A 16,938-nucleotide genomic window follows, 5' to 3' on the forward strand; every position below is an offset into this window, starting at 1 on the left:
GTTGGGGATCAAATGAAAGGCTACGATCCAGATGTGTGTGTGTGTAGAAGTAAATGCTCTCGCACTTTTTCTGGGGGGGAGGGTGGAATGCAAAGTCTTGAGAAAACAATTTTTGTGCACCTAGCGAAGGTGGGGGAATGAAAACAACATGGAATGAATGCAGGGCCTCAGAGCGCCGTGTCCGGCATGTGCTGACGAGAGCCAGAGACCAGACCTAATCCACTCAGCCGGCTCGGACGAGCACAAGCACAGGCATACACGCAGAAAAGTGCCCAGTCATGCACAAACATCCCAGAAAACTGCTCTAAACAGTCCAATAGTATGCAGGTCAAAATGGGACAAACCTTTTTTATGCTAATTAAATAATTCCCAAACGGGACTGTACTCAAATACTGTATGGAGGTATATCTACTTAAAGTATTTAAATTGAGTGATACTACATATATGTCAACCCCAGTACTATTTGCAGGAAGATATTGTACGGTTCACTCGACTATAATCCGTTTACAGCTCCAGTTCAGACTTATTTTTCCGAAAAATAAGTTCATTTTTAGAAATGATAGAGATAAAGGTAACCAACACTCATAACAATCTGGATTAGGCCAGTTTGCAAAATGAATAGTTTTAGTAAGATATTGAATGCAGGTCTTTTACTTTAATTTATCCTTGAGAAAAGATCGCAATACTGTATCCAATAGTATTTTAAGGATTGAGGTTAACGTTTATGTTGCGTTTTGCTTCGTGAGAACCGAGAAAAATGGGTTGCTTAACATCTGCTGGTAGTTTTGTGGTTTGGAGAGCATTCCAGCAAGGTGATGTTCAGAGGATGACACACCAGGAACTGGAATAGTCACAAAGTAGTGAAATCACTCTCTTTCCATGTAAAATAAAGGTGAGACTAGAGACCATCTTGCACCAACCACAACGCCAAACCAAGCGAGTAGTACAGTGTTTGGAGGGGGCAATGGCCCCTTCCCCACTTCTTGCGTCCTTGCTAATCTCACGTACTCACTTGTAAAGTTTACAGTTGTGATGCTTTTGTCCCCAGAACGACTCAAACCCGTTAGTTCCCGCGACAGTAGGTATCTCCAGGACCGCGTGTCGCCATTATGACACACACACACACACACACACTGACTCACAAGGGGGAAACGATACCAGCCACTCGTTGTCGCAGCTGGTAAAAATCCCACGTGTCCCCCCCTGAGGACCAGACAAGAACACATGCAGGGTTCTTTCTAAATTCCACAGACTGTGGTTTAATGTAACAAACTCGCTCACAAACCATATTTAATGAGACTTGCTCTCTGCAGTTTTGGAATAAGCTACAGTGCCGCAGTGCATGACTGCCAACCCGGCAGGACCGGAGGCCATAAAGCATCTTTTTTTATTCAGCGGAGAGAGCTGTCCACGGGGTTTGAGTGGGAGCTCTGGCTGGACTGCCAATATACTGGCTGGCCTTAACTCATGGATCCTCTGCCGTCGTCCTCCGCACGTGCATTTTTTTTTTTTTTCCACGGATGAAAAACTATTTGGTATGTAGCTCATGATAACCTGATGAAGAGTTGAGCATGTTTGGTTCAGATTCGTTCCTAGAACTGAATAAACTCGCCTTTGAAACACCAATTTCCTTTAATTTCTCAACATGAATATCATCAAATTCTTGATCGGACATGTTGGAGCATTTCGCCTAATTTATTTTAAGTATAATGTACTAAGTCAAGTATCTTTTGTTCCCGAAATGAAGCAGTCACAGTCGTGCCTCCCGTGTAAAAGTGCGCTGACTCGCTCCATATCAATCAGCGTGCAGTTCATTAAAACCCTCCCTCACATGAATACACAGGGAATTCCTCTCCTCTGAGTTCTGTTGTGACCTAAATAGAAGACCACACCTACTAAAAATGGAAACGGGAGCTTTTCAGAGAGCATGTTGGAAAGTATATTACTGAAAGTGAAACCATATGACCCAATGTCTCGCTATGTTTTTAGCTGCAACATCGACAGTCTGGGGAAAGGTGTTGGGGGGGGAAACGGAACTTTTCTCATTACGCAGCCGACTGTAAGGTTATTATGGTCTGAGCTCGGTCCTTTTGCTTTTTTTCAGTTACTAATACAGTACCGCCAGATCCCAGTGTGACGGGAGATTAGACTCGGACGAGGTTTTGCCCAATCACAGCCACAACTTTCTGTGTTTACATAGTTTACAAAGACGTTGAAAGATTACTGTCAAACACCATAGAGGGACAAAGCCACCATGCATGTTTAGCGAACGCATGACCAGAGGGTGTCTGTACGACACGGGCCTGTGCAAAATCTGAATATCCGTGGCCACTATATAGTCTGAAGGCATGGTCCCGTTCCAGTTGTCTGGGAAAAGTTAGGGTCGTCAAGTTGGTATTTGTCAGAGCATTTGATTTATTCATTCATTTTTTAAAAGATTTTCTAAAATACACTACATCATACACAATAGTGTTCTCCAAAAATAGTCAGAAACCGTCGTTGCTAATTATTGGATACAAATATTTTTTCTGCTGCACCAAAATTGTAACCTTTCCTTTTGAAATAAGTAAATTGCAAAGCTGAAATTTGGCATTCAGTATTTTAGGTAGCCCCCCCCCCCTCCACTCCCCTCCCCCTGTAATGCACCATTGAATTTGGAGCAAATGAGTCCGTCGTTTCCTGTCACGATCTCTCTCTTCCAAGCCTCGTTGCCATTACTCATCGGTGGCATTCAATTTGTCAATGTAGTTCTCGGAGTCGTCTATTAGCGTCTGGCTGCAGATGCTGCGCAGCCCCCTGAGCGGGGATTGCCTGTTCTGCCTCCTCAAAGGACACTCGGTCCCTTATCTATGAAGACACGCCATCTGCACTGTAACATCTCTCTTCTCTCTTCCAGATTTCTCCTTCAGTCGCTCCACCGGCTCCTGACTGAGGATCTGTGTGATGTTGAACACACTTTTATTGAGCCAGCTTGCACACTGAGGATTGTTTTTATGATATCACTCAACGTGCATAGCCTATTTAACTTTGCAAAGACAGTCAAAGAGTGACTGAACCGAGAGTTTCAGGAGTTTGTTCTACAAATACTGTGTTTCCACTGTGTCGCTTTTGCTGAATAGTTGTTATTGCTCCAGTATTTGTACATAACACTTATTATGGCTCGTACTTTGATGCCATTGTGTTACGTTGACGTTTGACTCGTGCTGTATTTTACAAACCCAGTGTCACTGCTGGGTTTGGGAATCAAGACTGTTCCAGGAGCTTGCTGTGCCAAGAAATAGATTTCTATAAATACAAAGAATGTCACAGATTATGACTCTGAAGCAGCGGGCTTACTCAAAATCGTTTTACCTTCCCGTCTGTATGAATAGCCGGGGAGGATGGATGAGTTCGGGGCCTCCACATGTCAAAAGCAGAAGTTACTGTAGCGTGGAGAGGGGGAGCTTTTTGGTCCACGCTGAGATGACCCACACCCTCGCCTCCCTCCCACCACCTCCAGCTCGAGTCATTGCTCCCAGACACAAGGAGTGGGTTGGCTGTGGGTTGTTTGGACACAGCTGGTGGACAGACCGCGGGCTCTGACAAAGATCAGTAGAATCAAGCATCACATGGTAAAACACAAAATACAAACCCTCTTCTGCTCGTGTCTCAATGACATATCGCTGTATTCTCGTCATTTCCTGCAAAGATGACACCGCGTGTGTCTTTTTCGTCTTCTTACAGCACATTAAAAGTGAATGTTCCGTATAATTCTTGCTACTTTCTTGCACTCCATAAAGTGGCGCTGACGGCTTGAGGGTTGAGGGTTTGGACCGCTCGGGGTTATTTCAGCTGCGGCTTTTGCTCAGGCAAGATGGTGTAAATCCTCCCAAGCACAAACGTTCACATAAATCTAAGTGTCAGACTTTCTTGTGTTTCCAATTTGGCTTTATGACACAGTGCACTTGCTTTTCATTTTATTATGGACAACCAAGAAATAACCTGCAGGGTTTCCCACAGCGGGGATGATTTAAGTTTAATCATCAAAATTCTTTTGATGATGAACTTTTTTCATTCATTCGTTCCAAAAGTTTTTTTTGCTAATTTGTATTTAAATTCCAACCTTTGTTCTATTTTTCTCTTCACAGTATGGTGCAATCGATACTCATCAGGAAGATAGAACAAACATTCAGTTCAGACACAGTCACCTCTTTTCTCTTTCGCTGTCTTTGTTTCACACACACACCCACACACAAACACACACACACACTCGCTACTTCAGCGTTTTTTTATACCCTACCAGCCCAGAACTATGTTGTTGGGGCAAAGGAGCCCGTCGGATGGCCGAGTCTGAGAAACAACCGTGAGCAAAACAGTCTGCAGAGTGACTCATGTCTCTTAAACTATGTCATTCATGACACGGCTTCCATCTTCTCATCATAGCTTGTCTCATCCCCAGTGACATCTGTCTGGCATTGTTCTGTGGTACAACCATAATGACAGACTGGAACCAGTCTCATTTTACTCTGAAGCATTATTGTAATGTTCACCAGAGTTTAACTGCCCTGAAGGGAAGTCATGAATAGACGTTCACATCGGCTTGAACTTGAAGAGTCTCTTTTTTATGTGCAGCTCAGCAACTTTTAAGACATGAGTATCAGTGCAGTGTTGGCGGGGGAAAGTAACCAATGAGCTAAAAGACACTGCAGATTTATCCCTATACGCAACTCACTTCACATTGCACATAGCCACTGTTATTCTAAAATCATTGATTTGATTTTAAAGCTTCCTGCCCCAGTTTTTTTTTTTTAGGACATCAAGAAGAGCCAAATAAGTGAGTGTATGTAGGACTTAGTCTAAACATAGTGTTTCCCTTCAAGCAAGTGATAAAAATGGGTGATCAAATGGGTTTTTAAAAGAATGTTTTCCTTTCAAAGACCTTTCTTGCAGCGTGATCCTCTCTTGGCCTGCGCTTACTCCCTGGAATAAACCGCCGCCTAATATAACCCAGAACAATATGTGTGCCCTGACAATGAATTATGCTCTTAGTTTACCCTGTATTTATATCCTCGTACTGGTCTGATCGGCCCCATTGTCCAACTCAATTGCTGTTTCTGTGCGGGCTGAAAGAGGATCATTTGTCTCCATCAAAAGTGCCGTGCAGAAAATGTGAACTCTGAAACTAGCCGGCTGCGTCGCACCTCCCTCCCTGCATGTTGAAATCCCACGCCATTATGGCGGTGACAGACTATATCCACGGTGATGGACACAGCCCCGACACTCCGAACGTCACCTCAGTGACCTGAGAGCATGTAGCTGTCGTGTGTGTGTGTGAGACAGTGCATATATGATCCATAGCACAGCGTCTTAAAGGCTTCATGCCTGAAGTAGGAAGAGGAGGGCGATGACACTCTCGGCTGTCGGTCGCCTCGGGGCTCGGATCACTCGTCGCCGTGCCGATTATAAAGCAGACAGTGAGGGAGTGTTGGGTTAAACTGATGGATGAGCACTTGAGCGAGAGAAAGAGGGCAGTTGACAGGGGTATATACACAAAGGTTATGGTACACCCTCTGAGTGGCAACACCCTTTCTTTCCATGACAGCTCTTCAGACTTCGCTATAACTGATCTCCAAGTGGCTGCTGCCTCTTTTGTATGACGAGCTCATGAACTAAAAAACTCAGGGTCAGGGATTTTTGAAGGTTGATTCCACAACTACGCCGCACGCCTATTGTGGTAATGTAGAGCGACGCTTTAGTGAGCATGTGTGACTTCAGTTGATTGTCACAGGACACTGACATGAGGCTATCTTAAAGGGACAGGTCACTCTCTTACTGTATGTATCGAGATGGTGTTCTTTCAACCAGAGCTCACAACAAGGCCGGGGGATTATCTTGAGCAACCGGGTCACGATTTCTGGAAAAAGACATTGCTGTTGAGTAAATGTATTTCTTGGGGCAATTGAGCACAAATACAGGACTCTAATATATTCCCTTTATATTTCTCCAAAACTAGGAAAACTCACACCAAAACAATACAGCTCACAGCTCCTATATTTTATTTTTATTTTGGGGTGAACTGTCTACCTCAGACAACACGTTCTCTTTCCAACACATACTGACCCTTTGTCAGAACCCACTTCCAAACCGCATGTCGCAGTTAACACATGGTTAACATTGCTTATTCAAACAAAACCCCTAAGTTTGGTTTAGGAAAAACCGAATGTTTTGCCTTTTAACCCTCCTGTTACCTTTACATTTACTAACATATTTTACCCTCGGGGTCAATTTGACCCCAGCAATTAAAACCTCCAGAAAATTATTTGAATTAATATTGTTTTCCAAGTTTAAGTGTGAGGTACTTTATGTTTGTTTGTTGACTACCTAAATAGCCCTTTAAATATATAAAAAAGTTGATATTTCTTATGTGTTTGACACAGTGAAAAACAGCCTGGGGTCAAATTGACCCCAAGGAACACCGACATTAAACATTGAATGGGGTCAAATTGACCTGAAAGGTAACAGGAGGGTTAAATAAATAGGTACCATATGTAACATAAGTTTGGAAAACACACAAACATGACATCCAAATAACTCCACACCTATCTGCTGGTCCTTTTACGACATCATCACACTCCCTGAGCTACATTTTCTCTGAGCGTCTCATCGGGACTTGATGGGTTCGTCCTGATGTGAAAGCCCGCTGCGTCTCATACGGACACCCAGGGGTGCCATGTGCGTTGGTATCAGGCGCAGAGGGGCGTGACTTAAGGTCGGTATTTGACGCCCGGGAATGAGAACCGGCTGAACCAGCGGTTAAATACAAGTCTTCTATGAAATCAAGGTGCAAGTTGTAAGTATGAATATGTAGAAATGCAAGGTCATCCTTTATAAAGACTGTGCAGGGAAACTACAGCGGGACTGATCCGATCACATCGAGGTTCTTAGAAACAACAGGAAACCCCCGTCTGGGATTCATAGCTTATTACATGCACATGTTATGGACTGAATCACAAAGCGAGGGATTGTTGGAGAACGTTATGTCTCCGGTTAATGGTAACTTCATTAGTTTTCTTTGACCTTTTATGACTCGACACTTCATTTCGTGATTGTTTTAATTGATATGCAAACATCATTTTGCAGGGTTGGCGCATACAAAAAGACTCAAATTCAGCTTGTTATGGACATGCTGACACACCTTGACTTTCAGCTTCCTGTCAAGGTTGGACTCAAACTGAAATATGAAGAAACATTATTCATCTCTAGTGTGAAACAACAAATATTTAAGTTACCATCAGCTCTGTTTGAAGAGAATCAACAGCAGCTTCTCTGAAGCAACGCCTCCATGTTGCTGTAGGCTGCACTGCATGAGTAGTATTCAGTGTGGCAAACTAAAACCAGCTTTTGATTGATTCATTTTACCAGTTAGTCACAATCCATCACTGTTGCCTCTGTCGCATTCATTGAGGTCTCATTTCCCCGGAAAACATTTATCTAATTTTCTCACACATGGCATCTTTTGAAAATAAGTCATATATATCATAATAGTGTTTGTCTCTGAATGTCACATAAGTCTGGATGTTATTGTGTGTGTGTGTGTGTGTGTGTGTGTCCGGCCTCCTGCAATACAAGACCTTCTATTTACATCTGAACACGCATGCACAAACACATGCGAGATCGCATTAGTGCTCCTTTGGATATCAGATTCAATTCCCTGCCCGGCACAGGTGCTGGATTGTTTCCCAAAAAGTCAAGAGTGTGTGTTCAGAAGTTGATCTCGGGGGGGTAAATCCTGTTTCTGGGCTAATTACACAGATCCTTCTCTCAAAGTCTGCTTATTTGAGGCTTAAGAAGGGACATCTCTCCTGTGACACTTTTAATGAGCCCAGTGTACAATAGAAATCACACATTGGGAATGGTAATGATGTGCTGTGACAATAGCAATAGCCGGGTCATTAAGAGTAGCACATGATGCAGCTTTCTTTCATTGTCACCCACCTCATTAAATTCAAACTAAGCGAGAGACGCAGATCGTTTTTCTTTTTTAAGGCGAAGAGGATCAAATGAAACCAGACGGCATTCACAGATACAGTGTTTCTACTTAGGGACGCGTTGATTGACAGGCAAAGTGTCGTTGTGAGGAGACATTCATTCCCACTCATGCGGTTGATACCAGCAGCCTGGAAGACGGTGCGCTGGGCCGTGTCACACGTCTCTATTCTGGGCTCCTTCCAAATCACGCATCTGGTCTTTGGCGGTTTGTTGGCGAAAACACATCACGACAATCAAATGTGAGAAACGGCACTCGGCCATCATGAAGGAACCAGACTGCTCAGCGACACTTTTTTTAAACATATTTTATGGCTCCGTCAACTGGAGGAGAAAATCCTCATCAGAGAAATAACAGCGTTATCAGTTTGCTTGAGTTGGATGAGCCTATTGAAAGTCGTAGATTGTACAAAACAGCACACAACTATTCTTGAAGTGACATGTGGGCTTATTTTATTTGTTTGGTAGAGTAAGAAAAAGCACACAAAAAATGTTTTTTAATCTCAAGCACACATGCTTCACATATTCTCATCTGCTAATAGAGAGAGCTGAAATGAATTAACACTTTTTTTTCTTACAACCTTTGGAGGCCTTTGGTGGCCGTGCCTTCTGGGTAATGTAGTGCAGTTTCAGAGTAAGACAGGGCCCCGAGTGGAACTGGCCCTCTCTGGAGACTCGTGCAGCCTGTTTGTCCCCAGCCAAGGAGGGAAGGAAAGGTGACACCCCTTGCACACAGTCTTTCCATTCACCTCCACCATATAATCCTACCAGCAAGGACAAGCGGGCAGTTCTCGTCCTCTACATGTGTGATATTCAGAGTCTTCGTCCATGAAATGCCTGTGTCCATCTGTCTTCAACTTCCTCACTTGCAAATTTTTTTTTATCCCCTTTTTGTCTCACTTTCTCAGTGTTTTACTTCCTCTCCTTTTTACTTGTCCGAGGGTTGTTTTGACATTTCCGCTGCGTATGTCCTCCACAGGCGCACAACCATCTCCATGTGTGGCTGACCCCGACCACAGCGCGTTGTCCCCCAGGCACGGACCCATGTTATTATCATCCGGGGCAAGATTCGTGGAGTGGAAAAGGATTGTCACTACCGCAAATACACCAGTTTCACATTAGAGCTGCAGAGCCGGAGAGAGAAGCGCACACAAATCCCTCATCCTGGCTCAGCGCTTGGTCAGTGAAATAAAACAAAGGCGAGCGACGAGCCCGAGCAGGGACGGGGCTGTCGATAAAGATCTGTCAATGGCGCATTTCCACGAGAACGGGGGAGAGAGAAAAAGAGAGAGAGAGAGAGAGAGGGAGAAAGAAAGGAGAGTTAAAGCGATAATGGAAAGGGGTGCAAAAAGCAAGGGCCCTCAGTTTTCCAGAATTGCGGAAAAACTCAACGGCAAGCGAGCACCTCCAATTGAAACATGTTCCTCGGAAGCAGGTTGCCTTCTGAGGAATTTAGGGAATGGTGCAGATTCCTCCGAGAGACCGCTACCCTCAGACTACCTTTCGAAGAGACCCCCACCCCCACCACCCACAGAAAAAACATTCCCCCATCAGCCTGTCGGTCTGGCAGAGGTGCAGACAGAGCGGTACTGGCGCGGCCCCAGGTTGATGATCCTCAGGATACTGATCTGCAGAAAAAGAAACGTAAAAGCCTTCGACGGAGAGACGCCTGTCATCAGAGCAAATTCCACGATCACGGTGATGTCGAATTAAATTTCAGAACCCTCCGCCTGCTAGTGCTGATGCTTAAACCTGTGCTGTAAATCTGGTTATCTGGCTTTTTTCAGCCTTCCAACAAGTCTGTAAAAAAGTGATGGGAAGTGCGTAAAGTGACGCCCAGAAATGTGGCTGACCTCATTTTGTGAATGTATTTTCTTCGTGGCGGAACAAAGCTGTTGATGGTATTTCACTGAAGCAATATGACCCGACACTGAATTCCATAGGCTCCCATTAAATTACAGTGCTGCCGAAAGCTGCACAGGGTTGCAGTTGAAGATGCACGGCCCGTGTTATGAGGGAAACAGACACCATCCATCGGATTGGCCCTTTGCAAATGGTTTCCATTGCCAAGTAGAGAGAGGATAATGCTGGAAGGGGATTATATACTGCAGGGGAAGAAATTATCCAAATATCTCCCAGGCGGCGGCACCACTCGACCACAGCAAATCTCAAACTCGTGCCGAGTGTCTAAAGGTGTGAATGTCTTCATCGGTTTCTCTCCTGGAGTTGCAATCATGCAATCACACACTTGGGGGTTCTATCTTTTCATGAAATCTTGCCTAAAGTGTTATGTCAGTCTTTCATAGTTCTTTTGACAGGAGGATAACTGCCGGGGGAGAGATCCCACGGGGAGGTGTTGGTTACAGTCTAGGGTGCCAGAAAAGCAGAGTATCAAAGAGCCACCAACAGCGACACGGAAACCGAACACCGGAGCCGGCGTGCTAGTTCTGATTGGACGAGGTCTGACAACTCGGACGTGGAGGAGAAGATGAAGCATCAGTGGTAGCGGAAGGAAGACTTCAGAGAGACAAAACAACTAAGTCGAGGCAATGCACAGCTGGGGAAATAATAGCAGAAGCATTGCAGCGTCTGGGATAAGAATGAGAGGCTCAGGGAGGACACAAAGATGGGGGGGGGGGGGGGACGGAAGCCAGCAAACATCAGGGTCTGATAATTTTATATTTGAGGCATAACATTTAGAGGGGCGTGAAAATGTAGCGGGGAAGCTCGTCCACGCGAACAAAGATGCAGACCGAGGGAAGATAATACGCTGAACTCGGATTAAATCACTTGAAATTGGTCAAATACAGTGGCGGGCCGTCAGGGCCAGCAAGGCCTTCTCTGCTGGCCTAAACATCATCAGAATATATATTTTTTTCTAAATATATTTTCCCACAAATATGTATTCAATGATTCCCCAGAGTAAGAGTTATTCTCTTAATTTCATAGTGTTCCTCTTGGTTGCGCTGCTGCCAGCGCCAGGTTGAGATTTGGAGGGCTGGTCTTTATGTTCGATCTTTTATCCAATCATATTCAGCCATCGTGTGTTGCCAGGGGGCTAAAATCTGCCCTTAGGCCTTCAGAATCAACATTGCGGGCGCTGGTAGCTTCAAGTGAATGGGAATGACGATGTTGTGTCAAGCAATCAGCTTTAGAGTTGGCTCCTCTAGGCCTTCTAGAAGGCCCCGGAACCGGCACAGGAGCAGCGAGCAGGCGGACTGCTGCACGTCTTTTGATTGGATTACCAATATTGAGAGGCGGGTCCTATGGGCAGGTAGATGCAGAACCTCAGAACTAGGAAACTGAATTTGATAAAGGAATTAATTCGCGGACTACAAAGCTGTTTTTTCAACCCACAATGGCGGAAGGAGGAGAAGATGTCGATTTGGTCGAGCATATACTTGAAATCTGCTTTGGGTGCGACAATGCCCTGTTTAGTGAACAAACTAGTGCAAGTGACTTTTTTCTTCTTCTTTTTCTCCGTCCCGATGCATTCTGCAGCGCGCGAGACGGAGAGCCGAGAGAAATGACATGCTGTTGTGTAGATACGATCAACATCAGACGGCTGTTTAGTTTAATAAATGAACAAAGACGTGCTATAGAGAAAATGACGGGGGCGGGCCAATTTTTTTTAATGTCATGCGATCTACCAATACTACGCCGCGATCGACGTATTGAGCAGCCCTGGTCTAGAGCCATGGCATCATAATGATAGTAATAAGAGGTGGATTAATTCGGGTGGGACTGTGTAGGACCTCACTGAAGGCCCAGGCCCCAGGCCCACGGCCCGCCACTGGTCAAATATCACCACCTCTGCCCCGGCCTTTGGATGGTTGTGCCTCCTTTTTATATTCTAAACTCATTTTTTTCTGCAGCTAATTTAATAACCGCACCGAGCCGTATCTTAAGCTACAAATATTACTGTGTTGAAGAATATTTGCTTCACGTAGCAGGATTATTATTGCATGTGTATTTCCTTGGGGATGGACCTAAATCATAAAGTAGAACCTTTATTAAAAAGAAAATTGTGAATGCAGCTCTTTCATAATTGACTGTTGGGGAGTAAAAGTAGGAGTATGATGGCAGATGGCAAATACAATGGCAGGAAAATACATTAGTTTTGAATAACTGGCGAAAGGAGCTTCTACAACCCGACGTGCACGGGAACGTCATCTGTGTTCTTGAGAAATTGATAGTTTTGGGAATACGCTTCATTCTTGTTCTTTTCAACAGTTAGCGGAGACCATTGATTCTACTCTTATGGCTCTATGGTGAATATCAAGGTGGAGCCAGAGGACGTTTAGCTTAGCACGGCACAAAGACTGGAAGCGAGGGGAAGCAGCTTGCCGACAACACTTAAAAGCTCTATAACAAATGCATCCTATCTACATAAACTGAAGTGTAGAAACGACACATTGCAGGCTTTTTAGAGGAGTTTCTTGCCCGACTATTTCTACTAAAGATCTCCAACGTACGTAATTACATTTCGATCCATGGGGGAGATGTGCTCTGGCCAAATGAAAGCCTCTGCCTCCAACTCTGGCTGCAGACCATAAACAAACAAAGAGAGCAAACCCCGATAGAAATACAGGATGGAGGCCAGAAAATATCATAACGCAACCGAGAGCCGTGGGTTTCCACTTCCACCCTGTAACAATTCCAGAATTAGTATGCTGTCAGCAAACAAGCCTCCTCTTGTTTCAGTGGCTGTTTGTGGTTATTTCAGGAGTGCTTGGACAAGAGCCAATTACAGACTACAAAAGCTAAAATGTAGCACAATTATAATTGTCTGGTATTCACAGAACGCTCGATCATCAAAACTGAACAGAATACCAATCGCATATCGTTATTGTGAGGTTTTGGGGCAGGGATGTCTATGTGTACAGTTTGTAAAGCACTCCGGGACAAATTTGTAATTTGTGAAATTGGGCTATACAAATAAACTGAATTGAATTGAATTGAAAATTGTCGGAGCTCACGTAGGCCATCGAGCTGCTGCTTTGCCTTTCTTTACGGAATTCTACAGAAACGGTGTCGGCCAATCAGGACCCGACTGAATCGCTGCATCTCCAGCTCGTGCATTTACGTGATTGTGTTAGTAATGCGATCCCATTTGTCAATCTGTCACAAAGCTGCCCGACAACAAATCGAGTGAGTGAAGTTGGGGCTCAGGGGTTGACCAGTGGTCCTTAATTGGTCACCAGTGTTTGAGCATGGACAGCAGCCGGGGGACTGGTCAAGAGGTCCAGCTGCGCCGGTCACTTGTTTGTTTGTCTTCCTGCCGTTGTTTGGACTGGAGATTTCCTGTGTCAACTCAAAGAAACTGGATCCTTTAAGAGAACGAATCCCCTCTCAATTGTTTAAACGACCCTCAATGTGAATTTATTTTCTCTCTTTGTGCCAGCAACAAAGGATTAGTGCATATCTCAAGTGGAATTAAGGGGAAATTGTCTGTATGGAATATGTGTATGAGACAGACACTCTTACCTATACTGGACTATATGCAAATAGCCCAGTAAGTTAGAGGAAGTCATAACTTGCACACTCAAATCTAAATCTAACTAGAACGGGCACTCGGTAGAGCGCATACTTTCGCATATCACAAGATTGGGCATTGAATTATGAAGATGTTGGCATTAGTTGCATGCCAATTGGATAAAAATTTACCGCGCTATGGTAAAAAGAAGATGTTGACCTTTTCATGACCTTGACCTTTGACCCGATCAATCCCAAAATCTAATCAAATGGTCCCCGGATAATAACCAATCATCCCACCAAATTTCATGCGATTCGGTTTTATACTTTTTTAGTTATGCGAGTAACACGCATACAAATAAATAAATAAATAAATACACGGCAATCAAAACATAACCTTCCGCATTTTCAGAATCAGAATCAGAATCAGAAACAGTTTTATTGCCAGGAATGTTTACACAAACGAGGAATTTTTTTTGGTGGAAGGTGCAACATTTGGACATGACAAACAATCAACACGACAGAAAGACAACAAGTAATGTGAAAGTGTTTTCAATGCGAAGGTAACAATCTCAGCTAAATTGGTTGACTCACTCTGGGCCCAGGCAAACATGCAGCAGCACATAAAAAGTCAAGCAAACATTGAAGGCGAGCAGATTAATTAAGACCACACAAACACTGGGCCAAATGTCCGCACTCAACCTGGCAACCAAGGTTATAACTACATTACTGTCGGTGGCTCGAGGCGTTAAATCGAGATTCAAAACGTGCTTTTCCAAACGCATGTCACTCAACCGGATGCAGTTACTCCCTGAGCATACACTGTAGATGTGGATGGGATTCACTGAAGCTGAATGCAGAATTCCCACAAGCTTGTAAAACTGGGTCTCCGGGTCAGTGGTCGGACTTTGAGAAATGCTCCATTGCTGTTTCTCCACGGCCAAAAACACACAGGTTCACGTGATAGATTTTCCTTTTAATAGTGAATAGAAGAGAGCGTCCATTGGAGGACACACATTCTGTGGGACGGCAACCGAAGAGAGGCAAGAGAAAGGAAGAAAAGTGTGAAGTCATGGCACCTTGAGCTGGATCTACATGCAGACAGTAAACGGCACTTATAAAAGAGGAAAACGTCGTCTCGTGTAATTAAAGCAGATTTGTTGGTGAGCTCTTGTTTCAGGGGTTACAGCACCGTAAACTCCTAATCTGGTCTGAGGGCTCTGTAAACAACACATTCACTGTCACCAACCACAACAAATACAAAACAGCTGTGACAGTAGAACTATGTTGGTTTGTTGACCGATTGAGGCCCAAATGCTCAGCAACTCAGCGGGATTACATTTGATACACGGCAATCAGAATGAAGTTCTATGTTATTATATTCATGGGGGGGAAGTCACATGGCACACACACGAGACGCTGGAAAGTATGCCGAGCATCTTTACGATCCCGATTCATGTGAGCGATGCCGTTCAGAAGTTGTTTTTACTTCATTTTTCTCCAACGCCACCATAAATATCTCGTGAGACAGGCGGCAGATAAGCTCTGAAAAGAGGAGAGATAAGTGATAGAGAGAAGTTTTAACATTCAGGTCCTGGTTTAATGCTAAATTAATCCTCAACGTAATTGAAGTGATATCTATCCGCTTCGCTGCTGTTTTCACAGAAGCGTGACGATCCCATGTGTGTAACTGTCCTTTCAGATGTCGTGCTGTAACCTATGTGCTCCTAACCTCAATATAATGCCTCCCATCCTAATTAGAATAATTTTCAGTGTAATTTTTTTTTTTATGCAAATGCGTAAGTCAATTATATACAGGCCAAATATCAAGTGTAAAAGTGTAAAACTCTTAGGTCGGATGCTAAAATAAGATAAGAAAGAAAAAGAAAATGAGTTAGATGACCGATTTTCTTGGCCTATATCAGGTGAAGTGAAGGATTAATTAAATTATCTTCATATCTCTCCGCTGACAGCAAAAAGTATTCCGCCGGAAACTAAAAACACATCTTTTCCGACTATATACTTTGAATAAGAACAGATTAGCACTCCAGTGGCACTTGAATGGCACTTACTTATATGGTATTTTTGTCATTTGGCTTCTTGGTTCGAGTTTATACTCGTGGTTGAGTGCACTTATTGTCAGTCGCTTTGGATAAAAGTGTCAGCTAAATGACGTGTAATGTAATAATGTAATATCTGCAGCTGTAATATCGTCCATCCATCTGGTCCATATAAGACCTGGTGCTGTAACGTTCCATTGCCTAATGCCAGGGCTGTGTCGAGAATGACTGACAGCTTTGAGCTCGCTCAACCTGTTCTTACTTAAGATGCATTCGCACACTCAGATATGAGAAGGTCACCGGGTCGTCCCCGAGGTCAGTCAGAGCCGTGAAGGTCAAAGGGCGTACGATTCAATGGATGTATTTTGTCACATTCGCGTTTCAGCCGCCATGTTTTGGAGATGCTGTCAGATCCTGATTTCCAAACGCAACAAGCGATCCAGGTTTGGTTGAGTTGTTTTGGGGGCGCAGTGACACTCTTATCGGGGTCACAGGAGGTCACGGAGCTCATTTAAAGGCCCACAAAGGTATCTAAGTTGTAATTACAGTAGGCTGCTAGCAAGTAAACATCTGATGCGTGTTCAGCACTCATAAATAACGATGCCATTAAAAAATTATCCTGTGCGTGACTTTTCTTGCATTGCAGAACGTCCTATCTTATTATGCTCATGCACTGATTAATGGGTGGTGGCCGTGCACGTTAAAACTATGACCATCCCAGAAATGTTTTGTCTAACTCAATAGACAGATGGCTTCTTTTCAGAGTATGCATATAGACTTACCTTTCATTGCACGCTACAAATAGGAGTAGTGTTACAGTCCGTCTGGGAGAACATGAAGCACATTGTGACCAGTTCATATTGATGGCAAGAGGGACAGATAGGTTTGCGAAATATAAAAGATCATATATCTAGAGGTGGTGACACAGATGGACTCACTGAATGATCATATTTGGAAAATAGAGAGAAACTCGATATTATAACTCACACCGTTTTTTTATTGGTTCATTATATAAGCCAGATAAAGGCAACGGGTCATATAAAAGTTAAGGGCAGCATGTCGGAGGAAGAGATGAACTCACTGAAATCACTTAAAACTGCGCACATGGTTAAACTCACAGGAGCGTTTGTCCAAAGTGCTCCAGACTGGTCGGTCTTTCAAGGAGGGGGGAGGGGTAGGGGGGGGGGTCATGCTTGTTTAAGCCAATTGGCACGCAGCAACTCATAATGTCATTTCACTGTGGCCGCGGAGAGAGGAGCACCATGGCGCACCGTGCGCGGCTGTAATGACTGAGATGTGGTGACAGCGGGTGAAGTCAGAACAGGCTCTCTCTCTCTCTCTCTCTCTCCCTCTCTCCTCTCTCTCTGCGCGCTGGTTT

Source organism: Pseudoliparis swirei, chromosome 6, assembly GCF_029220125.1.
Source record: "Pseudoliparis swirei isolate HS2019 ecotype Mariana Trench chromosome 6, NWPU_hadal_v1, whole genome shotgun sequence".
In the NCBI taxonomy this organism is placed as follows: Eukaryota; Metazoa; Chordata; class Actinopteri; order Perciformes; family Liparidae; genus Pseudoliparis; species Pseudoliparis swirei.